This window comes from Procambarus clarkii, chromosome 41, assembly GCF_040958095.1.
Source record: "Procambarus clarkii isolate CNS0578487 chromosome 41, FALCON_Pclarkii_2.0, whole genome shotgun sequence".
Lineage (NCBI taxonomy): Eukaryota > Metazoa > Arthropoda > Malacostraca > Decapoda > Cambaridae > Procambarus > Procambarus clarkii.
The window spans coordinates 11739961-11767201 of record NC_091190.1 but is presented as its reverse complement, the minus strand read 5'-3'; the positions used below and the strand labels follow the sequence as shown (position 1 = coordinate 11767201).

Sequence of the window (27241 nt, the reverse complement as noted above, 5' to 3'; positions counted from 1 at the left end):
TTCTTAAACTTTAAATGTATGAGATGTCCAGCTTGCTGCTTGTATCACGGCCTACCTTACCAACCTTGTGGAGCTTCCGGGGATCAATGGCCCCGCGGCCCTGTCTTTGACCAGGTTTCCCGGTTGATCGTCTGGTCAACCAGGCTGTTGGATGCAGCTGCTCGCAGCCTGACTTCTGAATCTCAGCCAGGTTGATCAGGTATTCTTTGGAGGTGTTTGTAGAGTTCTCTCTTGAACACTGTGAGAGGCCGGCCAGTTATACTCCTTACGTGGAGGGGGGGGGTGGGAGATTAAATATAAAAACGGAAACCCCGTACAAATCGCAGTCAAATCATACCATGGAACGAAAAACCAATGTAAATGATTTGGGTGTACTTGTGTCGGAAGATCTTACCTTTAAAGAACACAATAAAATAACTGTCACAACTGCAAGAAAAATAACAGATTGGATAGATAACAAGAGCCTTTCAAACTGAGATGCTATACCAATGATGATACTCTTTAAGATGCTAGTGTTCTCTAGATTGGAATATTGTTGTACAATGACAGCCCCTTTCAAAGCTGGAGAAATTGCTGACCTGGAGAGCGTGCAGAGATCTTTTTCTGTTAGAATCCACTCAGTAAAACATCTAAACTTTTGGGACCGACTAAAATACCTAAATCTGTGTTCTCTAGAGCCAAGGCGGGAGAGATGTATTAATATTTTCCACGTGTAAATTATTAAAGGGGCTGGTCCCAAACTTGCACACAGAAATAACATCACATGAAACCAGAAGGCATGACAAGATGTGCAGAATACCCCCGTTGAAAACCAGAGGTGTAATAGGTACTCTGAGAGAGAACTCTATCAACATCAGAGACTGTTCAACACGCTTCCACTACACATGAGGGACATAACTGGCCGAGCCCTCACAGTGTTCAAGAGAGAACTTGACAAACACTTTCAAAGGATACCTGATCAACGAGGCTGTGACTCTTACGTCAGACTGCGAGCAGCCCGCGTCCAACAGGCTGGTTGACCGGTCCAGCAACAAGGAAGACTGGGTCGAAGACTGGGCCGCGGGGACGCTAAGCCCCGAAACCACCTCAAGGTAACCTCCGAATTCTTTTCTTCCAGTGACGTAAGATTATATCCTCTTGTCTTGTCATTCTCATACCTCGTAGTGCTGGGACTAGTCTGGTGGCATGCCTCTTAACGATAGGGGGGTAGAAATAGCCTAAGCTACTCTATCCCTTTGAGATGTATTTATTGCTTATCTCAATAAACATACTTGAACTTGAATGCCTCTTGACGCTAGACTTAAAAAAAATAGTTTAACTAGATGAGGACTGAGTGATTGCGTCGAACACTCTAGGGTGTTGTATAAACCCATATTAAGATTAAAAATAATATTATTAAGTAAGCCACACTAGCATTCGTCTCTGGTATCAGTTTGACGAGGCATCGGGAGACAGGTGGGACCCGATACCCAACTGCCAGGGGTTTCTCTTCGTTTGCTTAATTGCTGGAAAGTTTCTTCTCCTATTTGGTACCGTGTCCTGTCTTTGTTTCTAACATTGTTTCATTACTTCGTACTAACATGAAATAAATTCTAGTAACTATTTCTTGCACTTTTTCCCTTCAATTTGTCTAGGTCACCTTGCAGTTTCTTGCAATCTTTCTCTTGGATTCTCATTATTTTTGCATCGACAACATACATTGAGAGGAAGGAATCTGTTTCATCTGGAAGATTATTTAGATACAAGAACAGGATAAGTCAGAGTACTCACAGCTGACCGTTGTCTCACTGGTGATTGATTGATTGATGAAGATTAAGCCACCCAAAAGGTGGCACGGGCATGAATAGCCCGTAAGTGGTAGTCCTTTTGAGCCATTACCAGTATCAAGACCTGATAGATCTGTGGAGATGCGACTGCACCCTGCGTGTCGGGAGATCTCTCCCGTCGTCTCATTGGTAACTTCTCTCCACTCAGATATCTTAACTTTAGCCGTCTCTTGTAGTGAGGTGCTCTTGTCAGTGGGGAAGCATATTACCTGTCAATCCTAATTGATAATAGATTGATGAAGATTAAGCCACCACAAAAGGTGGCACGGGTTTGGCGTGAATGTGATCTCTGGTCGTGTAACATCTTGAAGTGTCTCAGAGCCCTCGGCCCTGTCAATCCTAGCTGCTTATCTGATTTATCTTGGCCTACCTTACCTCGCGTTGCCTTTCGCAGATTCAGAAGATTAACGTCAACGTGTCCTGGTCTCTGACCAGACCTCCTGGTTGGTGGTTTGGTCAACCAGGTTATTCGACGCGGCTGCTCGCAGCTTGAACTATAAATCACAGCCTGGTTAATCAGGTATTCTTTAGATGTGTATATCAACTTCTCTTTTGAACACCGTGAGTCCGGTCAGTTATGCCACTTATGCGTAGAGGGAGAGATTTGAAAAGTCTTGAGCCCTTGATATTGATAGTTCTCTCTCAGCATACCTATTGCACCTCTGCTTTTTAACAGGGCACAACCTGCCATGCCGGCCATAGAATTAATTCCACATGGCGTTTGAGGAAAGATTTGTCATTCCTGCACCCGTGAAGTTGGTGCGTTACTTCTTTCCAGATGTGCCATTAGCCACTCATTTTCGTCACTACCCCCTCGCATGGTATGTATGTTAATTGTAAAGACCTGTAATTTAATGTTTACATGTAGTCTGTTTTGAGAGTTTTTCTAATCTGTGAACCTGGGCCGGGGTCAGCTTTGTTGGGTGATAACCAGTCCAGCAGACTGTTGCTGGAGCGGCGCCGCAGGCCCACATATCCTGGCCCCTCGAGTACCTAGACAAATAGAAAGTTTATGAGGGACTGTGGGCTGCTTTGGCTAATAGGAGAGGTCCTGAATGATCCAGGATGATGAGCGTGCTCAGGATGGTCAATGGATTAAGCAAGCAAGTCAGGATGATTAAGGGTACTTGAAACAATCCAGGACGACTTAAGACACGTTATTATAGTTCAAAACGTCTGCTATTGATGGGTAGTATTTGGAGGTGGAAGAGGTTTTTATTATTTTCTAAACAGGAATGAAGGTGACCGAAACAATTGAAACTCGACTCGTATATCATCTCGTATATCATCTGGCTTAGGGACGAAAAAAACAAAACAGGTTGCGCCACCGATAATATTCAGGGACTTGAGAGAACTGGAGGCGAATATCAGATACCATCCAGGACGAGGCTGGATGGACTGGCTCTACTGGTCCAGACCTCGGGTGGTGTATCAACCTGTTGGCCGTGTTTGTCCGTTGCCTCCCAACCATCTTAATAATACCGCCCTACAATATTTAGCATTGTTTACATTGACATCAAATCATTCCATGGGACCAACTCGAGTTGTCAAGTATTTGTACACCATTCATGCTTTTGATTGTTGCTAGTTTATTGTGCACCCTATACTCATGGTGTAAGTGGTAGCGCAAAATAGGATTACAGAAGGCTGCGAGCAATCAACCCGTTCTCGCACTTGCTTATGGTCAATATTGGCTTATTTAATAAGTGCATATGTGACATACTAATTGATTGTGAATATTTTAGTTTACCTTGAAAAGCTTCATAGAAAACACCGACCTCACCTAACCTTCTTAATATGTTAAGATAAGCATCTTATTGCTTCTTATTTACAATTATTACTTGACCTATACCGTTGATTGGTTAAGTAATAATTGTAAATCAGAGACCGAGCCGCGGGGACTTTGATCCTCGGAACCACCACAAGGTAGGGCACAAAAGATCTGACAGCGGAGAATTTTACATTAACAATTACATTTAACCTGCACACCTTTTAATTATATCGAGATTTTTTAGTTACAAATATCTGTTTTTATTGTAAAGTATTATACACTGAATGAATATCTTGCTAATACATAATATTTAGATGTGGGGGATTATGGGGTCATAGAAGAGCCGCTGGGTATTATTATTATTATTATTATTATTATTATTATTGAGTTCACCATACACAGCTTACCTTGAGGTTACCTTGAGGTGTTTTCGGGGCTTAACGTCCCCGCGGCCCGGTCGTCGACCAGTCCTCCTTGTTGCTGGACTGGTCAACCAGGCTGTTGGACGCGGCTGCTCGCAGCCTGACGTATGAGTCACAGCCTGGTTGATCAGGTATCCTTTGGAGGTGCTTATCTAGTTGTCTCTCGTGCCTCTGATGTTAATAGAGTTCTCTCAGAGTACCTGTTGCACCTCTGCTCTTCAACGGGGGTATTCTGCACATCCTGCCATGCCTTCTGGTCTCGTGTGGTGTTATTTCTGTGTGCAGGTTTGGAACCAGGTCCTCTACTTTTTCCCACGTGTAAATTATTGTGTATCTCTCCCGCCTGCGCTCTACAGAATACAGATTTAGGCTCTTTAGTCGGTTCCAATAGTTTAGATATTTTACTGAGTGGATTCTAGCAGTAAAGGATCTAAAGGACTAGCTTGTTCAGTTGTCTATCATATGTCATTTATCTACTAAAAACGAAACATGGATACAGTGCAAGGATTTCCGGTATTTTATCATTCGTAATAGGATGGTTTGCAATTTCATGCAACATTAGTTTAAATGCATCTCTAAATATAATTTTTTCCGTCTATAAGATGTAATGGTGTAGTGTGTGTCCCTGTCTTTGTCAACACCTCATCCAGATCCCTATGCCAGTTGCACTGCCAGAGGTACCTGTAGCCAAGTCGTATTCATGCTGTGACCTCTGTCGACTTACCCTGCATGTATACATCCAGAAAAAAGTGTTATATGAAAAAGTTTAAAAAGTTATATACATTTTATATAAGTGTCAGACCAACCGGGCTGTAGTGGATATGTGGGCCTGTTGGCCACCCCAAGCAACAGCCTGTTGGACCAAGCTCTCACAAGTCAAGCCTGGCCCTTGGGAAGAAAACTACTCGCAGAACCCCATCCAGGTACGGTGGGGCTTGTCAAGAACCATTTGACGCGCCCCCACTCTTACCCCTCCACTTTTCCCGTTAACCCCTTACCAATCCCTCACCGACAGCACTGCTGCTGTGGCAGGTAAGTCCACTACGGGCTCACCATAGCCCGTGCTACTTGGAACTTGTTCGGAATAGCTGAATCCACAACATCAACAACATCCCTCACCTTGTCCCCACTTTGCCTCCCGCCCCCCCCCCCACAACCCCCCCCCACAACCCCCCCCCCACACACCCCGCCCCCAACCCCCCCCACACCCCCCGCCCCCAACCCCCCCCCAACAACCCCTCCCCCCCCCAACAACCCCTCCCCCCCCCAACAACCCCCCCCACAACCCCCCCCACAACCCCCCCCCCCACAACCCCCCCCCCACAACCCCCCCTCCTCCCCCATCCCCCCTCACCCCCCACATCCCCCCTCACCCCCCCACATCCCCCCTCACCCCCCACATCCCCCCTCACCCCTCACATCCCCCCTCACCCCCCACATCCCCCCCTCACCCCCCACATCCCCCCTCACCCCCCACATCCCTTCTCACCCCCCACATCCCCCCTCACCCCCCACATCTGAAGACTACACGGTAGTTTCGTGTAGCCGTTCTCGACCGCCATCACATGTCTTAAAGAGTGTTCCTCTGGGTAGGGACTGTGCTTGTGCCGTGACTGGTGCATTGACTGGGGTTTTCTATTTAATGAAAGCATATAAAACCGTTGGTGGGTGTTGTGCATGAACGTGAACAGAACAATAGTTCGCGAGTCGCCGTCGCGGATTGAAAAGGGAGTTTTGAAGTACTTCAAGAGGCTGTGTCCGTTATTTCTTCCCCGTCGGGAAGGTTGTTAACGGCACGCCAGCACTGAGCCTTGAGAGTTCCGTAGTGGGAGCGTTGGTTGAACACTGCCGCCGTTGGGAACGTCACGTTCCGCACTCCCCATGATGATACCTTTAGCTGCACCCTCCACCCTGTGTGTCCAGCGGTCACACAGCTGCACCTTCTACCCTGTGTCCAGCGGTCACACAGCTGCACCCTCCACCCTGTGTGTCGTGGTCACACAGCTGCACCCTCCACCCTGTGTGTCGTGGTCACACAGCTGCACCCTCCACCCTGTGTGTCCAGCGGTCACACAGCTGCACCCTTCACTCTCCTACATGTCTACATCATCCAGCTTTTCAATGTTAAATGTCCTTTATATAGATGTTCGATCATTTGCTAATGGGACTGTATAATTAATGTGCAATTTCCATTTTTTATAAGACAAATTGTATAGATTCCATCCAAGTATGTAATTACTCCGTCCTTGCTTACAGGTAGACACGAGCGCCTATACATAATGTTTTAATTTTTGAAGTATACAATTTTATATCTTTTTTTTTTAAGTTGTTTGAATGGTTCAAGCCTGGCCTCGGGCTGGGCTTGGGGAGAACAACTCAACTCCATCAAGGTACGGTGTAAAGTGTGATCAATGGTATTAGAATGGTTCTCACAGGACTGGATTATTTAAGTCAGGTTATTTAACCGGTAATGAAGGAGAGATCATATTTTATTCTGGTCAAAGACCGGGAAGCAAGACATTATTGATCCTCTGAATCTACCTTGGGTTTACCTTGTGTAAAGTGCTTCATGTACATTATTTAATTCTTAGTGTCCTGATACCTTTTACCTTGAAGAAATTTATAGACGGAGGAAAGCGACTTGAAGTAATAATTAAGACAAGAAATATAAAAATCTAAAGTCCAACAAAACATGAAGACCCGACGAAGGCATCTTTTGTGTCCCACACATCCACCAGATTACTGTAGTCGCTCACTTAAAACTGAAATTTTCAAAATTTAAAAAAGAAAATCACTAGCATCTTAACTGTCGTCCAATTAGTTAATTCTGGGAAACAAACTAGAATAATGGCAAATGCCACTCAGCCACAAGCGTCTAAAGCTGTCTTGAAAAAACGGAGGCCATATAAGCCTGGCTCTACATAAGGCTGACCACACATGCCTGGAGAGAGGACAGGTTTGGGCTACCACACCAACACACAGCCAAGATATCAGTCAAGATAAAGGCGGTACTAAACAGAGCAGCTAATGTGAATCCGAGGTAGATGTACAAAGGGCAGGATGTTGCAAGTGGCGATGGAGTAGGTAGTTCACAGGTAGGTAGTATTAATGGCCCGCAGACCGGTCCTGGCCTAGCCACTCAATAAACCACATTACTCATATATGTAATGGAATTGCTGAACAAGAGCAACGGACTAGAGGAGATGGCGGAGGTAACTGCAGCCATAGTTTCTAGAGCAGAAGTTTCGGCAACAGGCAGTAGGTATTTATCAGTACTCGGTTTTCTCTTTCAAAGCTGAATAGATATGTGAATTCAATTCGAGGGATTTTAGGCATTCCCAAATTATTTAGGGGTTTTACTAAATAGAACTGTAGCAGTAACAGTTCAAGGTAGCAGCAGCAGCAGCAAGAGGGAATGAAGGTAGCACAAGTGGGTAAGAGAAGGGTGTGTGTGAAAGTGCAGCGTGGGGGGGTTCACGCTAGACACGATGGCGAACCTCGGCAGGAAACTGCCGCTGTACTCACCTGGTTGTGCTTGTGGGGAGTTGAGCTTTGGCTCTTTGGACCCGCCTCTGTGGTGCTGTGTGCAGTTGGTGCACCAGATGAATATTATGCCAAGGTCAATGTTATATGGAAGGTCAATATTATATGAATATGTTCAGGAAGCTCATTATGCCACCATGTTCAAGCAGTCTACGTCTTGCAAAGTTAGGCGTTGATGTACATGTTTATGTAGGCTTGTCGTCTCTTAGCTCAAGCGCAAGTCGTAAGTTTAGTTACTTCACATTAATAGTAACTGTGTGTGTGTGTGTGTGTGTGTGTGTGTGTGTGTGTGTGTGTGTGTGTGTGTGTGTGTGTGTGTGTGTGTGTGTGTGTGTGTGTGTACACGCACCGTAGCTTACAGCCCCAGGTGTAGTAGGGGAGTGGGAGGGGAGGGGGGAGGAGGGGAGACTCCGTGGCAGCGCCCCAGTGCTTGCGTGGGTCGCCTCGTAACTGGGACAAGGTGAGCAAGTGAGCCAGGTGTGTCGGGGCCGAGCACAGGCAAGGTAGGGGGGGGGCACTTGGCACACCTACACTATGCACAACATTCTTACATAATTGTCTCCTGAGCCTTGATGGTAGGTCATTGTCCTGCCACATCCACACTCGTCCTCCACACAACGGTATCCGACATCCCCTCCCTCAGTCTCCTCTCTTCTCAAGACACTGCGCTCGTCAGACCGGGTAGTAAGACTTTTTATAGATTATATTAGTGTGTTAATCAGTCTGTGGTCTACCTGTTCTTGGTTGCGAGTTCTCCCACTCCCGTAGGCGGCAACGGAATTCTGGTGACGACTTGATCAATAAGGCTGTTTGTCAGCGGCCAGAAGGGTTCACACAGCTTGAACTAACAGCTCCTGGCGCATTCCATTTGCTCATTACCCTTAACCTAAAGAAACTTTTGCCCACAACCTTATGAATCACCCACAACCTTAGCAAGTATAGAAAAATTGAGCTCCGTCTTTCCTCTGATGCCCCTCAGTTTAGGTGCCAGTAACACACGGGTCCTCCAGTAATGGCTTAACATAGATAGTAGTATACTGTTACTATTCGCTAATATTGCTGTGCTCATTCTACCTTCAGTCATATATATATTCACCTAAAATTATTATATTACAAACCTATCCAGGGAGAAATGGGGGGCGACTCAATACTATGTTAACGGTAAAATCTGTTTACTTATAGGAATCGACACAACAAAATATTATAATATATCCAGAGTTTCGGACATCACACAATAACCTAAGAATATTAATTATTTATAGTATGCCGGACTGGTTAAACACACTAAAGCCGTCAACACAATCATACAATACCTGTATGTACCTGTACATACAATAACTGACAAAAATAGACGGTGTCACCTGACCTTCCGCCTTGTTACTGAAGCCAGGCTTCGCTTCGCCCCTACAGGCCTGACTCGCCTCACTCAGCGTTTGCAAACGTCTGATACATTCTCTAAATTAACACTACATACGGAAGTAACCACTCCCAAACAGATATAATCATACTAGTATAATATTACACACATTCTAGAATCATAACTAAAATAATAAACATTCTTAAAATGAAACAATAATTCTGAATGATGGAACAAACTGGCAACAGGAACACCTGACCGAGACACGTCCTCGGCCACATGTCCTGGACGCTAAATATTCCTGGCCACATTCAGGTAAGACGCCACCTCTTGGGTGGCTTAATCTTCATCAATCAATCAATCAGGCAAGCTCATCATCCTCTCCCATACAAGAATACATTTCATACAGTAATATATCATCATATGAAATAAAACATACAGTATTCAATGTTATCAAATACAATATGCAACTACTACAACCCGTTCTCGCAAATTCGTAAAGTCAATATTGACTTATTAACTACGTGCATAGGTGATATACTAAACATAATAGATACCCTTAAAAAGATTCATAGAAAACACCGACCTTACCTAACCTTGTTAGTATCTTAAGATAAGCATCTTATTGCTTCGTAATTACAATTATTACTTAACCTATACCTATAATAGGTTAGGTAATAATTGTAATTACGAAGCAATAAGATGCTTATCTTAACATACTAAGTAGGTTAGGTAAGGTCGGTGTTTTCTATGAATCTTTTTAAGGGTATCTATTATGTTAAGTATGTCACCTATGCACATATTTAATAAGTCAATATTGACTTATTAAATTTGCGAGAACGGGTTGACTACTCACACCATATGAAAATTCAATTGGAATAATTAGGAAAGCAGTATTATTCACCTTGTGAGACTCTGGTCTTAACTGATTCATAACATAAACGGTGTCCGGGATGCCTCTGTCCAAATTCCAAAAACTACTCGGATGGTTTTAGCTTTGAATATGCCGCTGATATTATTCCTTTTGTGTGTGCTACCGGAGACAACTGTAAGGTTTGACGTTAAGACGTCTCTATAATCCTTATTATTTTCTAATTTCTTAAGCCGTTTTGTAATCTGAAGAAGTATCAGATTTTGGTAATTATGCATATTAAATTCCAGTTTAAGTTTGCCTTACAGTGAAGGTTACTCTTGCAACTGAGTAATAATGTGGCACACTAATGTGTTTACCATACCGAGAATTTAAAAGCAGAGGGGCAATAGGTACCCTGAGGGAGAATTTCTAGAACAACTAGAAAAATCTACTTAAATTTTGTATGAAATAGTACTTGAAGTCAAGACAGAGTGGGACAATGCGTCAACAGTCGTGGTGTTGCAGTGGTGTAATTTGTGGCGACAATGACCCGACTTCGAGTCACTCTTGGTCTGGTCTCTGACCAGTTATCGAGACTCGACCGATCCTTAGTCGAATCCCCGGACCCTAGCACTACGAATTCCGAGCGCTGTCCACTCAGCCGTCAGCCCTCCCCTCAGTGGAAAAGAATCTTGCACGCTCTCTAGGTTAGCAATTTATCCGGCTCTAAATGGGGCTGTTAGAGTGCAATAATATTCCATCCTAGAGAGCTCTAGTGTTTTAAAGAGTATCAGTACCGGAGAAAAAGTACCGGACCAAGTATGGTACCTCGGGGGACTGAGCTTTTGACAGTAGATCATCCGGATTTTACTGTGTTGACTCTTATACTCAGCGTTCTGTTCGTTAGGAAGTTGAAGATCCATCTCCCTACTTTGCCAGTAATTAGTTTTGCTCGCATTTTGCAGCCCGTCCTTCAAACAAAGATCCAAAAGTGATTCCATGCACCCGCTAAACCCCCTGTTTATGAATGAAAAGCGGTTTACACACGACTCACAACTGCTGACGTTCGAACATATCCGGAACAAGTGTTTCACTGACGAATTTTGTTCGAATCACAACGCTATAAATGCTTCACCCACGTACTACAAATACAAATAATCGCCAACAGAACCTAAACACCTAACCTAACCTATGCCTATATATGCACAATATGCTAATATATTATAATATTAATTTATACTTGAGAAAATTCCCGTTTTGAATGAACAGCATATTAAAATTTATGAATGCGTCTGTGGGGTCGACCGCTGGATGTAATGGACTTGAGTCGAGGACGGGTTGCATTTTGTGTGCAGTAACACCATTGTCATATTTGTCGCAAGCTTTTGCAGTCTGTGTATATTACATCTGCGTTTAGCTTGTCTTCCATGGCACCTAACCCAATGGAATATTGAGCTAGCAACTGTGAGAGGCCGGAGCGCCCCGTTCTAAACTCATGCTGTCCAGCGTTATGTAGATGTTGTGTTTCCATGTGATTTGTAATCTTCTTGGCACTCTTTCAGTGATTGTTATGCGTGAGGTTAGAGCTATTGGTCTAATTTTTAGCATCTGCTTTACTACCTCCTGTGTGACGTGGCGCGGTCTCCACTGTTTTATGTCAGGGATGACGTCAGTATCTAGTCGCCGTCTCCAAAAGATGCCATTGCCATGTTCAATTATACACGGTAATCAGTAGCTACTGAAAATATTTGTTATTATAAAGCGTAAAACGGCACACTGCTGACAATGATGTGGGAATGGCTCGCATTCTCCCTTCCCCCCCTTTCCCTCCGTGATAATTCCCCTATAACTTTCCCCGCCACCCTCTACCACTACTTCTTACTCCTCGCCTAATATAGTCCCCCCCCCCCCACTCTCTTGTATAATAACCAACCTCTCATGAAAAATCCTTCCCCCCTTTCACCTCTTCCTGTTCTGCCATGCCTGATTTAACCCTTCAACTGTCGTTGTTTCTAATATTAAATAAAATAAGATTTTGAAGTTGTAGTTTTGATGCTAGTGATAATTCTCTCTTCCAGGTACGTGTTGAGAATGGCGTTATGGGAGGTGTTGGTCGGGCTTGGTAATGGTGGTGTCGGGAGGGGTTGGAGGGGTCATGCATAGGTATAAGGGTGTGATTCAGCCCGGTCATTCCACAGTTACAGTCCCACTCCTGTACCAGGTAAGTCCACTACGGGCTCACCATAGCCCGTGCTACTTTGGAACTTTTGTTCTAAGTAGATGAATCTAAAACAACAACCACCGGCCATTCACGCTCTACACACACGTTTCGTTTATTTGTTGGCATGTTAATATTATTAATAGTGATGTTGGGCACAGTTGTAGTGTAGCTGACCCTGATCTACACAGTGTGGGTGCGTGCATGCGTGCACCCCTCCATTCTTGCCACACCCACCTGCATCTTCAAACAGTTGAAGTCTTCAAGGGGGAAGTGGGCCAGAACAAGACGGTCTCTCTGGGTCGGGTGTGATGGCTGTCTTGGCTCTTGGCGGGTTGCTATGTACAACAACGTCACTCGACACAGCAGAGGTGCCATAGACACAATCAGAGAACACTGTATAAACATCAGAGGTTAGCAGTTGTTCAACATCCTCCCAGCGAGCATAAGAAATATTGCCGGAACAACCGTGGACATCTTCAAGAGAAACCTAAATAGTTTTCTTTAAGAAGTGCTGGACCAATCGGGTTGTGGTGGATATGTGGGCCTGCGGGCCGCTCCAAGCAACAGCCTGTTGGACCAAGCTCTCACAAATCAAGCCTGGCCACGGGCCGGGCTTGGGGAGTAGAAGAACTCCCAGAACCCCGAATGAATCAAGCAGGTATCAAGCAGGTAAGCATATCTATCAATAAACAGCAGTTCAGGCATTTGTCGGAACTAGTGTCGTTCTGTGTTGAAAATTGATGACTTTTCTGTAGCAATATTGTGTATATTGATTAAAGGTTGAAAGCCAGAGGCTCAAATCTTGACAGCGTTCCTAATTGTGTTCGTGGTACTCCTGCTAGTCCATGTTTTTGTACATCCAGCACCTACCTTGTGTGGCTTCCGGGTGCCCCACGGCCCGGTCTCCGACCAGACCTCTCGGTTGGTCGTCTGGTCATCCAGGCTTATCTAAATTACCAACCAGTAGGTTGGTAATTTAGATTGTAAAATTTCTCACTTTTATTGTTTAGTTCAATTATTATGCACCCCATACCCATCTTGTGGGCGGTAGTGGAAAGAGTTAGAGGAACATAATGGGCTCAGGGACTGAACCCCACAATTCACTTAGCTAAGCAAGTTACAATCTTGATGCGCTAATGTACGTGAGAAATCTTGCCCAGAAGTGCCCTGCGCCGTGAAGCACTTCTAGTAGTGATAATGTGGAGCAGACAGCACTGGGAGGGCGGGGGCGTGCGTGTGGAGGCAGCCAAGAGCGCGTGACACACACTCATTATGAATGTATCCCTGTGTGAACCACACACACTGGCAGCACCAGCTTGGCGGCAGCCATGCTCGCGCCACCACCACCCCGTGTGGCCAGAACAGCTTCATACGTCCGTACCCGTAGACCTAATGTCTTGAATAGCGAATGAAGCTGAAACTTTTGTATCTACAAAATTATCTTTAGAAAAGTTTTATGTATTTTTTGTAGCATGTGTAGTGTCTAGAGAGGTCGCGGGACGCAGGGACAGTCATTGTGGCTAGTGTTGTGTGGTGGTAGTGTCAGCCTCCACTTACAACACTTACCATCTAGGAGGACGAAGATCTTCTGTTCTTAGACAGTGCTGTTGCTGCGTTGTTGATGCTTGACGTGTTGACGTAGGGGTCCCGCCGAGCGGGGTCAACCAGTCCAACAGCCAGGATGTGACCACACCACCAACTAGGTCTACCTACCTTGTGTCTACCTTGTGTAGCTTCCTGGGAGCATCAGCCCTGTCGCCCGGTCTCCGACCAGGCCTCCCGGTTGCTGGACTGGTCAACCAGGCTGTTGGACTTGGCTGCTCGCAGCCTGATGTATGAATCACAGACTAGTTGATCTTGGTTGCTTGGCTGTTGATCTCCAGAACCTTCACAAGGTAGGTGGGCGGGTGGCAGGCCTGCGTCGCCGACTGTTGCGTTACACATGTGAGGTTCACGGGTTTGGGCGTCAAGTGTGTGGGTGGCAGGTGTGAGGTGCGGGTGTAGCGTGGGTGGCAGGTGTGAGGTGCGGGTGTGGCGTGGGTGGCAGGTGCGGGTGTAGCGTGGGTGGCAGGTGTGAGGTGCGGGTGTCTCAGGATAATGAGTACCTGTGCGACCCGTCCACCTGGCTCATGACTCCTCTTATCATCTTGGAAGTCGGGTCATTATCGCCACAAACTACACCACAACTGTTGACCCATGGTCCCACTCCGTCTTAAATGACTTCAAGCACTATTTCATACAAAATTTAATAGATGTTTCTAGTTCTTCTAGTGCAGTCTTATGAAGCATTAAATCTTGTTCATTATTACACTCTGGCGTCCATTAGTTACTCCGACCACGAGTCCATTGTTGACTACTTGTTGCACCGTGTCACCTGCGCAACCCAACACTTAGATGGTCGTTCGTCAACACCAGTAAACTGTCATGTTACAACGGTAACGATTTGCTCTTACCAGGACTAACAGTTAATATCTGCATCGAGGAAAAGTACAAGTCGGTTCCTAAGGTAATTGCTCTGAACACTGGCTCATGTGGTAGTCTGGTGGCTCATGTTGAGTCACTCAACTTTCAACGAGAACAAGTAAACTACCCATATTTGTGATGTGTCTGAGGTGGCTGCTGTCTGACGTAGTGGTCTAGTATAGTGCCCGGGGGCTGTGTCTTGGCACCCAGTGCCCGGGGGCTGTGGCTGATACCTGCTTGATGGGGTTCTGGGAGTTCTTCTACTCCCCAAGCCCGGCCCGAGGTCAACCTTGCCTTCTGAGCGCTGAAAATGGCACTTCTTTTATTGCAGCATTCTCTCTTGTTCTGAAGGAGGGAGTGAGTTGTTGGCACCCAATACGCACAGATTTCCTGCAAATTCTCTTGTAAATTTGGGGAACAAATTTGTTGGATGTCGGGGGTGACCATGAAAATAGCGAGTCGTTCACAGTAAAAGGTGTTAAATGGGATGTATTATCAGGGGGCAGAGAACGTGGTTTACCCTGACCATTATCAGGGGGTAGATGACAGTTTACCCTGACCATTATCAGGGGGTAGAGGACGTGGTTTACCCTGACCATTATCAGGGGGGTAGAGGACGTGGTTTATCTCTGACCATGGTAGAAGTAAAGGACTAGGTTTGCCGTGATCGTGTGTGGTTTACAGAACTTGGTTTACCATTGTCAGGGGGCAGGGAACTTGCTCTTCCCTTACCATTGTGGCCGGGCTGGATCGTATACTTCCGGTAGCTAACATTCTTTACGCTGTTGCCACTTGTCTCATAATGTGCTTTTTATATTCAAAGGCCCACAGATACACGGACGACATAAAAGTACTTCGGTTAAACTGGATCCTAACTTGTGCAGGCAGAGGGGTAGGTATGGAGGAGGTAGTGATCAGGTCTACACGGGAATAGACAAGTTACTGTGTGATGGCGGGCAAGCAGGAGAGCGGTAGTGGGTCATTAGTGGAAGTAATCATAGAGCCAAATTGCCGTGCCATGCGCAGACCCAGCGCCAACATCCGGTCCTGGCTCTGCTTTCTGGGGCTCGTCCATCATCGTCCCCTAAGTCGTCGTCCTTTCCTCCCCATATCCTCCTTTAATTATTATACCTATACACGTTATACACGTCCTTTAATTATACCTTAGTGAGGGGTCTTGCGTGCTACGAGGACCTCGTACAGTTCAATATGGCTCGTGGAGCCCCTTCTGATCAAAGGTATGAAGCTAGTGTTCCGGCCACATGGCCTTGTCCTGTCCGGTTTAAGTTTTCATGTTCGGTGAGTTGATCAGAGGTCATCTAACCCGAAGATTATATGAAGCTTGTATTCGTACGGACACCGATATATTAATTATTATCTCTCCATTTTCTTCATTCGTTCAACTCTTCACAACGGCTGCTGTTATTGGGCTTTATCCAACAGCGGCCCGGTCCTCGACCAAGCCTCTTTTAGTTACACGTCCCCAGGAAGCAGCCCGTAACAGCTAGCTAACTCCCAGGCACCTATTTACTGCTAGGTGAACAGGGGCATCAGGGTGAAAGAAACTGTCCATTCGTTTCCGCCTCCTCCGGGGATTGAACCCCGGAACCTTAGGACTACGAAACTGAGCGCTGTCCACTCAGCCATCAGGCCCAGTAAGCCGAATACCTAGGTTCCATATAAAAATTGGGGTACGCAGCATTTCATAATTTGGTTTATTTTCTAGGATCAAAGGAAAATTTTAAGGATTCTTACATTACTATATATAATGAGAAAATCCACTAGGGCTGCGAGGTGACGCGAACCTGCGACCTAGGCATTGCCAGCCGAATACTCTACCACTGTACCACCGCTGGCTTGTAAGTCATACAACCAGATTTCTACTGAAATACAGGAAGTCTGGAGACCTCTAGTGAAGTCAGTCAAAGTTTTTGCGTCTGGTCCACAAGCACTCTGGGAGTGGAAGGGCAAGTGACCCTCTCAGCCCCAGTGAATTTTCTCATTAATATACATCACGCTAGTGTGATAACTGTGTGTATGTGAAGGTGGCGTATACGGTGTAGGACCACACTGCCCTCCCACCACAGTCCTGTGACCCATATTGACATTTTTGGCCTGGCTTCAGTAGGGGTCTCCAGTAGGGGTCTCCAGTAGGGGCCTCCAGTAGGTCGACTTCCTGTGATTTCAGTAGAAATCCGGTTGTATGTCTTTTACAAGCTAGCGGTGGTACAGTGGTAGAGTATTCGGCTGGCAATGCCTAGGTCGCAGGTTCGCATCACCTCACAGCCCTAGTGGATTTTCTCATTGATTCATATCGCGTTAGTGTGATTTGTGTGTGTATTGTATATAATGTTATAACGTCGGGCACCTTACGTGTTTAGTTCAGGTAGCGTGCGAGCAATGACAGCCTTGCGAAATTTAACGTCGTAAGAAGGTAGCGTTGCGTATCCATGGACCAGATAGCGGAAATGATGAAGTAAATGTGGATTTGGGTGAAGATGGTGGCGCAAGGCGACAGTTTACACTTACCTTGTGGGTACATTAACTTGAGGTTACCTTGCGATTATTTCGGGGCTCAATGTCCCCGCGGCCCGGTCCTCGACCTAGCCTCCTCGTTGTTGGACTGGTCAACCAGGCTCTTTGACGCGGCTGTTCGCAGCCTGACGTATGAATCACAGCCTGGTTGGTCAGGTATCCTTTCGGGGTGTTTATCAAGTTCTTTCTTGACCACTGTGAGGGGTCGGCCAGTTATGCCCCTTATGTTGTGGAAGTGGAAGCGTGTTGAACAGTCTCGTGCCTCTGATGTTGATAGCGTTCTCTCTCAGAGTACCTGTTGCAAATTTGCTTTTCAATGGTGGTATTCTGCACATCCTGCCATGCCTTCTGGCCTCATGTGATGTTATTTCTGTGTGCAGGTTTGGGACCAGCCCCTCTACTATTTTCTACGTGTAAATTATTATTATATCTCCCGCCTGTGCTCAAGAGAATACAGATTGAGGCATTTTAGTTGGTCCCAAAAGTTTAAATGTTTTACCGAGTGGATTCTAGCAGTACAAGATCTCTGCACACTCTCCAGGTCAGCAATTTCTTCAGCTTTGATATTCTCCAGCTTCCATTCCCTGCAGTGATTGAGTCATTGATTCATGTCCTATCACCTCACACGAAAAACGAATATAAGCATTAACAGAGTATGTAAAATTGTCTTTTAAATGTAAGAAGTGTCTTGCGATATCTATATTGATATCGATATATTGTCATGCGTATCACATGTCGAAATTAATATATTTCTTTTGTAGAAATTGTTGTGTAGGAAGAGGGGAGTGCGAGCAGCGGGTTCGTGCAGAGGGAAGCTGGAAAGGTTAAGTTTAACTATAAACCTGCAGGTGGCGAGGTAACCTTAGCGCCGGGGCGGCGTGTGCTCGTCCTCCTGGCTATATAAACACCTCTTTACGTCAAACCTCATTTGCTATCTCTTGAAGAACAAAAATACCAAAGTATAATAATAAATAAGCCAGAAAGGCGCCAGTATATAATGTTTACAATCACTCTGGTGCAAAAACCTGGGCTAGACGGCTTTGGCAGGTAGGATAGTCTTCCTACATACCAAGTAAAGATGTCTGTAATTTGGAGATTATTAAGCAGTTCTTACGCGACATGAAACGCCTGGTCACCGGCTCCAGGTAAGGCCAAGTCTTGGACAGATAAGGAATGATTGTTGGCGCGAATGGCCTGCCTGATGCGCCAGGAGTCGCCACAGGCTGGACCTGTTAGGTGGAAACAGCTCAAACAGGCAAGTGGCTCAGTGGTCGCCCTTGAGAACACCGCACCCACCAGATGGTAGGATCAGTGTTCAAGGGCAGGGTTGTCTCCCCCTCTTGCTGCTCGCTCTCCTTCCTCTCCCTGCTGTTGGTGTAGCAATACTGCTTCAAGCAACTGGTCAAACTGACGTGCTACACAACACATCTCTCCTCAACACCCTCTTGAGTAATTTTGTTAAAACGTCTTGACAAGACCACAAGTGTAACTCATTGCATAAATCTTGAATTTTTCATATCAAGTGATTATCGTTCTTGCTAATTTCTTGAAGTGGCTTTTTTTTTTAAATTGTGTGGTTGGTTGGATGCTGGCCGATTACTCTCTCATTAAAGTGTTGCAACATGCATGCAACATTTCGCCACATGAAAAACAAGTGGCGAAATATTTAGTCACTTCCGGAATTTATCGCTTGTGTTGTTGGTAGATAACACTTGAATCCTGGGAAGGTCTTACCGCTACCCCCTTGTGGTTGTTCTCGAGTCAACCACAAGTGGGTAAAGTACCTGAGGGATTTTATTCCCTCCGGTATTTTATGTTAATCCTGTCTCCTCTTTTCTGCCCACGTTGGGTCCTGATCTTTCAGTCTATCGTCATGCGCCATTCGCTGTAATTACGGGACGACCCTCGTTGCAAACCTCTGTGCCCTTTCAAGTTTCCTTGAAAGGGAAATGCAACCACGACTCAAGAATAGGAAAAAAATGAAATATCCACAATGAGTACCAATAGAAGAAGGCATGGCTGGAGGCTTGAGAAAGAGATGAACAATAGAGAAACAGGAAAGTTTTTTTAGCGTAAGGATACAATAGTAGGAACATCACTGAACTAAACATGCAGGTTGTAGAAGTAAATGCCATTAATAATTTCAAAAGTAGATATGGCATACAAATAGGTCGGGAGTCGTCGTATTAGATAACAAGCGACTGAAAAGGCTGGGGTCCAAGAGCTGAAGCTGCACGAGAAGTAGAAATAGGCGAGTACACCCCCATCGCCTCACATCCAACCCACCGCACGTGAGGGAGACTGAATACTTTTCCAGATTCCAGTTGTGGCTCCAGGCCTAACATGAGCACGTTCGTACTTGCCCTAATCTAACCAACCAGAGAACCCACGAACAGAAAAGGGACATTGCCAATTTCTCGAGCCGCTACCATTTTCTAATATGAGAGGTTTTGACCGTAGGTAAAGTGTACGTCAAAATGCGGCGTGCTATAGAGAAGACAGATTGCACATCATAGTGCACACACACTGCACGGAGCATGTTAGTCGACCCCACCACTGTATTAGGCCTAGCGAGTATAGCGAAAGAAGCGGACACGGCCTCACCTGACTTCCCTGCGGGGTTATTCCAATCTGACTTAGGCCCTTTGTTCTTGACAAGTCATGTGGAACTGTTCACCACCGCCCCCCCCCCCCCCCCCCATGGCGCCTCTCCCCATCCACCGCCCCCTGGCGTCTCGCTGTATCATTAACGTTCCCAACAATTGAAGGTTCTCCGTGGTGTTATCTAACACACCAAACTACATAACGTAACTACCTTCGCCCACCACGTGGCTGAGCAGCGACCACCTTCATCAGCTGGTGTGCACCATACCATCTCTCACTCCCTCACCTACTGTTGCCAGGTACACTTCGCTCTTAACTACTTAATCAGGGCCGTCTTAACAGCATTATGGGCTCCTGGGCAAACCATTGTGCTGGTGCCCCTAAAACAACACCACACAGAAGTATAAAGTAAATGGTCGCTAATGTTAAACATATATATAATACTGACACTTCCACAAAATTGGTGTTAAAACATTATAAACATGGTGTAGAGCAGCAACTTATCAACATGATAAACATTTGACCAATACACAAGGCTTGTAAAACACAATAATACACAGTAAGCTACACAGATTAGATGGCACAGGATGAAATTACTAAGAACTTCTTCAAGCAGGTATCTTATTATAACAAGCATTTGCGGCATTTCTTTTCAGAGAATTGCTTTATTATTGGCTTGAAGTCAATGGTCTTCAGGATGTAATTTTCCACGAACACGAATGAAAGGCAGTTCAAACTATGCTGCCCCATTGTGCTTCGAAGCAGATTTGTTACAAGTTTGTCTTGAAAGAGAACGTTCTCCTGTACAGTTGGTCAGCATCATGCACATGAACACGGAGTACAACTTCAACATTCGGGAACACAGATTTCAAATTGCCTAAAATTATTTTTCTGTACAGTGCAGGGAGTCTCACAATGTTCATCAAGAGCCGTGTAGTGCTCGAGATGCTCACATTCATTGAAAAGGTCATAATTCAGGTCTTTGTGATACATATTAGCCAGATGTTCACACGTTTTCTTTACTGCATCAGAAGTAATGGTTTTCAATTCACTGAAGAAAAAGATTTCCAATCTGTGAATAAGCCTCTGCACGTTTTGTCTGTTCATAGATTAGTGTCCAGAAGTTTCCACCTTAAATTTTTCAGTTTTAATGAGAATTCTTCTGGTGCTCCATCATAGCTACTAAGACGCGCACTTCGTTTTCGTTCGCCACAGTTTTCCCCCTCATTGTAATCTGTATCTGGACACATACTCCTGCTGTGAATTCATATTCACTAAATTGGTTTTTATAGTCCTGAAGATTGGTTTCATAGACTGAAGAAGATCCGTGGCAACAAGGATGTTGCCACGAATGCCAAGGATGTTCACATCCTTTGATTGCAGGACCTTGTTTGTTTTGTCCATTCTTTCTAGCATGTCATTCCAAAGAATTGTAAGAAAGAGTGTTTCCAGGTTTTCCTTTTTTTCTCTCTCCTGCCTCTCTCCTTGTATTCACTTGTTGTTCGTTATCAGCTCATAGAGAATCCAATGCATTTTTATTTTCTCCCCCCCCCCCGTACAGAGCATGAACAACATCAAAATGTGTTGACCATCGTGGGTCAGACGCTTGACCATAAAATCTTTTCCTAAAGATGTCAATACATTCCAGCAAAACATGAATACAGATGCTGAATAAAGTTAAAGAATTTGACAGTATGTAGACGACAGCAATGCTGCTTGTAATCCCACAAAGTTCAGGCTGTGTCCAGCACGGGGGACATAGATGGCAAACTGTTACCTTTATGACGTGAAAGATTATAGTGATTTTATGGGCGTATTTGCGTAACTGGAAGGTAGCAACCCACTTTCCTCCCCGAGTTGCGTGCGACCCTTAACCCAGCTATTATTATGTCTTAACTGCCTTGTTTTTCCTCCTGACATTTCTAGCAGTTAAGTCCACTCTCACTTGTGATAGCTGGCGCTCTATATTCACGCTATATTTCCAGGTGTAGCCAGCCTCGCTGCCTCCCGGGGCCCGAGCGCTGCTCAAACACACCTGCCCGATGCGTAGTGCTGGAGATTAAGTGCTCCATGTGAGATAATTTTCCGCCGAGCTGGTGATGAAAGTTGGAAAGTGTGTCGGCCACTTACCACAGAGCAGCCGCCACAATAAACCTGAGAAGAGGCCACAGACAGGCTATAATGTCCACGTCTTATTGATTTCCTCCGGGATATTTTTAGCACATAAACAGAAGCCGTACGCGCCGCTGGCAATTATGGGGAATTAAGCTAACGCCTTTTTGAAGAACTAATGGCTCCCGATCACCAGCGGCCGAGACAACACACCCAAACCGTTCACTGTGTGTATAATCATCAGTTGTATACTGCTGTTAACTCTCAGTTAATGCAGTTAGATAGCAGTCCATGCTGTAGTCTCTCCCCTGAAACTGACAAGGCTTTCTTTGAAACAGGTCATTCACTGAATTGATATATTACATGTTGGCCAAACCACACACTAGAAAGTGAAAGCAGGACGACGTTTCGGTCCGTCCTGGACCATTCTCAAGTTGATTGTGATGACGGAAGTTTTTTTTTTTTTTTTTAGATTTAGCTACTCAGAACGAAATGTCCATGTAGCACGGGCTATGGTGAGCCCGTAAATGAACGGGTTCACCATATGAGGGAAGGAGGCAAAGGCAATAAATAGGCAAGAGAGAGGTGAGAAGGAAATCTTCTCCTCACGATATATTATAGCTTTGCGCGCCACGATTTTGGTGTTAGGTGGTCAGGGCAATCTGCAAGTACGTCTTGCGGATCTTGCAGAGCTCACCTCCACTGTGTATTATCCTCTTGGCAAGGGAAAGCGGGCCGCCGTCGCCCAGTATAGTTCATTTATTGTGCTCTCGTACCTCTCGAGTGGTGGTGGACCCCACGCCCGTCCTGTGAGTGGTGGCGGTGGACCCCACGCCCATCCTGTGAGTGGCGGTGGACCCCACGCCCATCCTGTGAGTGGCGGTGGACCCCACGCCCATCCTGTGAGTGGTGGTGGACCCCACGCCCATCCTGAGTGGCGGTGGACCCCACGCCCATCCTGTGAGTGGCGGTGGACCCCACGCCCATCCTGTGAGTGGCGGTGGACCCCACGCCCATCCTGTGAGTGGCGGTGGACCCCACGCCCATCCTGTGAGTGGCGGTGGACCCCACGCCCATCCTGTGAGTGGCGGTGGACCCCACGCCCATCCTGTGAGTGGCGGTGGACCCCACGCCCATCCTGTGAGTGGCGGTGGACCCCACGCCCATCCTGTGAGTGGCGGTGGACCCCACGCCCATCCTGTGAGTGGTTGTGATGGGTTCCGCTGTGAGTGGAGGGTTCAATTAGTGGTAGTGCAGACCTTGAGATGCGGGGTCTGGAGAAAGTGCATCGTGGTAATTGTATTGATTGCTGTTGTTGAATACAAGTTGTAATGACCCGTGATTACTTCATAGTGAGGCAGTAGCGGTAACTTGCGCCACCCACGACCTCCATCTCGCTCACAGGTTGGTAAGTCTTATCTTGCCTAGAGATAGGTCCGAGGATCAATGCCCCCGCGGCCCAATCTCTGACCAGGCCTCTAGTTGGGGGTCTGGTCAACCAGGCCGTTAGCCGTTGCTGAACGGAGCATTCTGACATGAATTACAGTCGGTTGATCATGACTATTTACCTCTGATCATTCGGATAAATAATATATATACCCGGGGATGTGAGATCCCGCGAATAAGGGGTTTGTGAGAATTGTGAAAGGAGCCGAAAGGATGTTAGCGTGCAGTAGAGGTTAGATATTCACGGGGCATTGTTTACAGGTGTGTAGCGTGGTATGTCAGGTTGTGCGTGACTGGCCAAGAGGCCACAGGTGGAGAGCTCCCCCGCCGCCGCCGCTCTCTTCTAGTTATTCTGTGTCAACAGTGACGGGTGCACGTGTGTACACGCGCTCAAGCTCGCCGCGGTATCCACCTCACCCATGAGACACTTCCTCCCAACAGTGAGTGTGTGTTTCTTCTCGCCCCCGTCTCTCTCCACTCCAATGTCTTGAACATTATCGTTGGTGAAATTTGGTTTCACCAACGATATCTCTTTATATCTCTGGTTTATATCTCTTACAGAACTCACCTCCACTGTGTATTATCCTCTTGGTAAGGAAAAGCGGGCCGCCGCTTTCGGCCCGAATATATATTATTATTATATATTATTATAAAATATATATTATAATAATATATATTATATATATACTATATGCGGAAAATCTACAGAGAAATATGAAATGAGGTGAACGTTTCGGCTTTGTTAAAGCCTTTGTCAACACCAGACTGAAATATATTTATATATACTATATATAATATATATATATATATACTATATATAAAATATATATTGTAATATATATTATATATATATTATATATAAAATATATATTATAATAATATATATTATATATTATTATAGTGTGTGTGTGTGTGTGTGTGTGTGTGTGTGTAAATCACGAAAATTAACACGTGATGAAAAATGTGACAGTGTCAGACCACGAAGGAAGAATTGAAACAGGAATTTCCTTAAGTACTTTCGTAGTTAATAATACATCTTCAGAAAGGTGAATTTAAAAGTCAGTAGTTTGGACATATATAGCCTGGAAAGAGGTGAAGGGAGGTGAGGAACATAGAGCATGGGATTCACTGGATCAAAAATGGATATAAATAGGAGCTGCATCGTATGCGCCAATAGGCCTTCTGCAGTTACCTTTATTCTTATGTTCTAATATCTATAATGAGATAGTGAATATTAATAAGGTATTAGTGAGACAAATGTGTATCAATGATCCTACTCAAATCGCCCCTTAACTGATCAATCAAAAATGGATCTAAACTATACAAACTACTGCTAATGTTTAGATTACATGAGTTTGAAATCTGTATTAAAGCAGATTCAATTATGTTCCTATTGAAAGTGTTTTTACAATTCGTTATTGGAGAAACCATCTCCCAATCTCCCAATCAATTTGTTGAGAATTTTCTGATAAATGAACAAAGAAAGCATTAGACAATTGGCCATGACTTAGAATATTTGTTGCGAAATTCGAAATTTCAAATCTTTATATGTTTGCGCTACATATAACTTATTACAGTCTTTACAAGATATTTTATAAATGACACAATTATCACTACGAGCACTGTTTCTAACTAATAGTTTGCCAACAGTGTTTTCGTAATTAAACAATACATGTATATCAGAAATTTTGAAGGCCTTAACAATATTTTCAAACCCAGAACAATATGGCAAATCTAACACATTCTTTGGGTGAAATTTCTCACTGCATATATTATTATAATATGTGCGGCGTGCTTTGCTACGGCAAACTTAAAAAAAAACTCAGTGGATAACAAAGCTTGAGACCAATAGAAGCAATATTCTTAAACTCTTCATCTAAGAATTCTGGACTAACAACCCGAAGAGCTCTTAGATACATAGATGAAAAAATGAATTATTTTACATTGTATCTATGCCCTGAGAAATAATGAACATAAGATAAATTATTCGTAGGTTTTCTGTAAACACTAAACTTTAGTGAAATATCTTCCCTATGAATAAGTATATCTAAGAATGGCAAACGTTTATCAATTTGTCTCCATAGTGAATTTTATAGAGGTGACTTGATCATTAAGTTTAGCTACAAAGTCCTCTGTATTTACATCTGTAGGCCAAGATCAGAAAATAAAAGGGGTTTTGTGAAACGGCTCTGTTATTCATAGTAGTGTTTATATTAAGCTATTTGCTTATTGCTGGCACAGCTTTGGGAAGATGTCGCAAGTAGTTTGGGTGTGAGAGGTTGTGGCACGCGAAGTATGTTAGTGCCGTCGGATCATTAACAGACACATTGTCACCTGATCGATACTGGGGGTGACGCCACTCCTAGGTAGTGCTGCTGCCTCACCCTGCTGGGGTTACTGCTGCTGCCTCACCCTGCTGGGGTTACTGCTGCTGCCTCACCCTGCTGGGGTTACTGCTGCTGCCTCACCCTGCTGGGGTTACTGCTGCTGCCTCACCCTGCTGGGGTTACTGCTGCTGCCTCCACACCATCATCCACACCTTCCCCTCCCATTTCTCAAAACAGTTACCACAAAAAGCCGTAAAGCATGTACTGTACCTTCATAAGAGACCAAAATGTCTAATGTAGCATTTTGTCGTGTTTTCACTTAGCCAAACTCTCGCTTCTCCTTACCTTGTCTATACCTTGGGTTGGTTTCGGGGCTTATCGTCCCCGCGGCCCGGTTATCGCCCAGACCTCGTTGCTGGAGTGGTCAACCAGGCTGTTGGACGCGGCTGCTCGCGGCCTGACGTACGAGTCACAGCCTGGTTGATCAGGTATCCTTTGGAGGGTCAACTACCCGCAAGGTAATCTCAAGATAACCGCAAGGTAACCCGTGCGCGCCTCTGACGTTAGCCATGGAATTCTATACATTCTCAAATCTCGTTTTTCTCCGATCCCTGTAGGTACTTGTATGGTGTAGCTCTTTCTTGTCTCTCCTTCCTCGCCGGGAGACATCTCCCGTCACGCAGGGTGCAGTCGCATCTCCACAGATCTCCAGTATCAGCTCTTGATACTGGTAATGGCTCAAAAGGGCCACCACTTACGGGCTATTCATGCCCGTGCCACCTTTTGGGTGGCTTAATCTTCATCAATCAATCTTCTTCCTCATTATCACTTATTGGCATTGAACCCCAGCATGGGAAAGGGGGGTTGGGTGTGGCGCATGCATGGGGAAGAGGGGAGGGTGCACTTGCGTGAGGATTGGGGGGGTTGGGTTGGGGTGGATGCGTCGCTCGTGGGTGCACTTACCGTAATAATGCGTGCATGCTTTGTGAACTCAAGGATTTGTGTGTGCGCGATTTTGAGTTACCTGAACTAACAAACCCGGAGGATGAGGCCGCGGAGGGTGTCTCTCTGCGAGACTGGGTTGTAGGAGCTGGAACCTCCTCCAGGTTATTGTACAGTTGGTCGGTGGCAAATGTTTGGTGTTGTAGTGCCAGGTGTAACTTAATTCCTTCCGTACACCTGTTGTCCCAGCACACATGTGGGTGTGATGCTGTATATGTGGCGTGAGGCGAGGTAAGGCACTTTACACCCACATAATCTGTTGTAGGGATGATTATGATCAACATATATTCATACATCATGTTAATGATTGGTGTAACACTGCGGCTTGTACCCTGGAAACATCACAAGGGAAGGCTGCCAGTGTTCTATTCAACAAAGGCAAAATAAAACTATCTAGTTTTCTCTTGAAGATGTCCACGGTTGTTACCTCCGATGTTTATACAGTGTTCTCTGATTGTGCCTATGGCACCTCTGCTCTTCACTGGGTGAAGAGCAGAGGTGCTCTTCACTGACCTGCTCTTCACTGGGTGAAGAGCAGGTCTCGCATTTAGCAGTGTAAAAATTGCTACTGATTGGCATAACCAGAATCGCACGATTCCAAACACGCCTAACCTATTGAGGCCGTGTTCATAGGGAACTTCAATATTAGGGTTCTTTACATTTTTATTAAAGAATAAAGAATAGTAATGTAAAATAATTGTTTACCTAACCCAAAGGTTAAATAAAGATATCTGTAGAGTATCTTTGATATCGTTACTG

General features: G+C 45.2%; 1 protein-coding gene across 9 annotated transcripts in view; it reads left to right on the top strand.

Moving 5' to 3' along the window:
• The window catches only part of LOC123761056 (RNA binding protein fox-1 homolog 3), a 454578-nt gene that overhangs the window by 362490 nt on the left and 64847 nt on the right, over positions 1–27241 (top strand). The gene's annotated exons all lie outside the window — the stretch shown is intronic.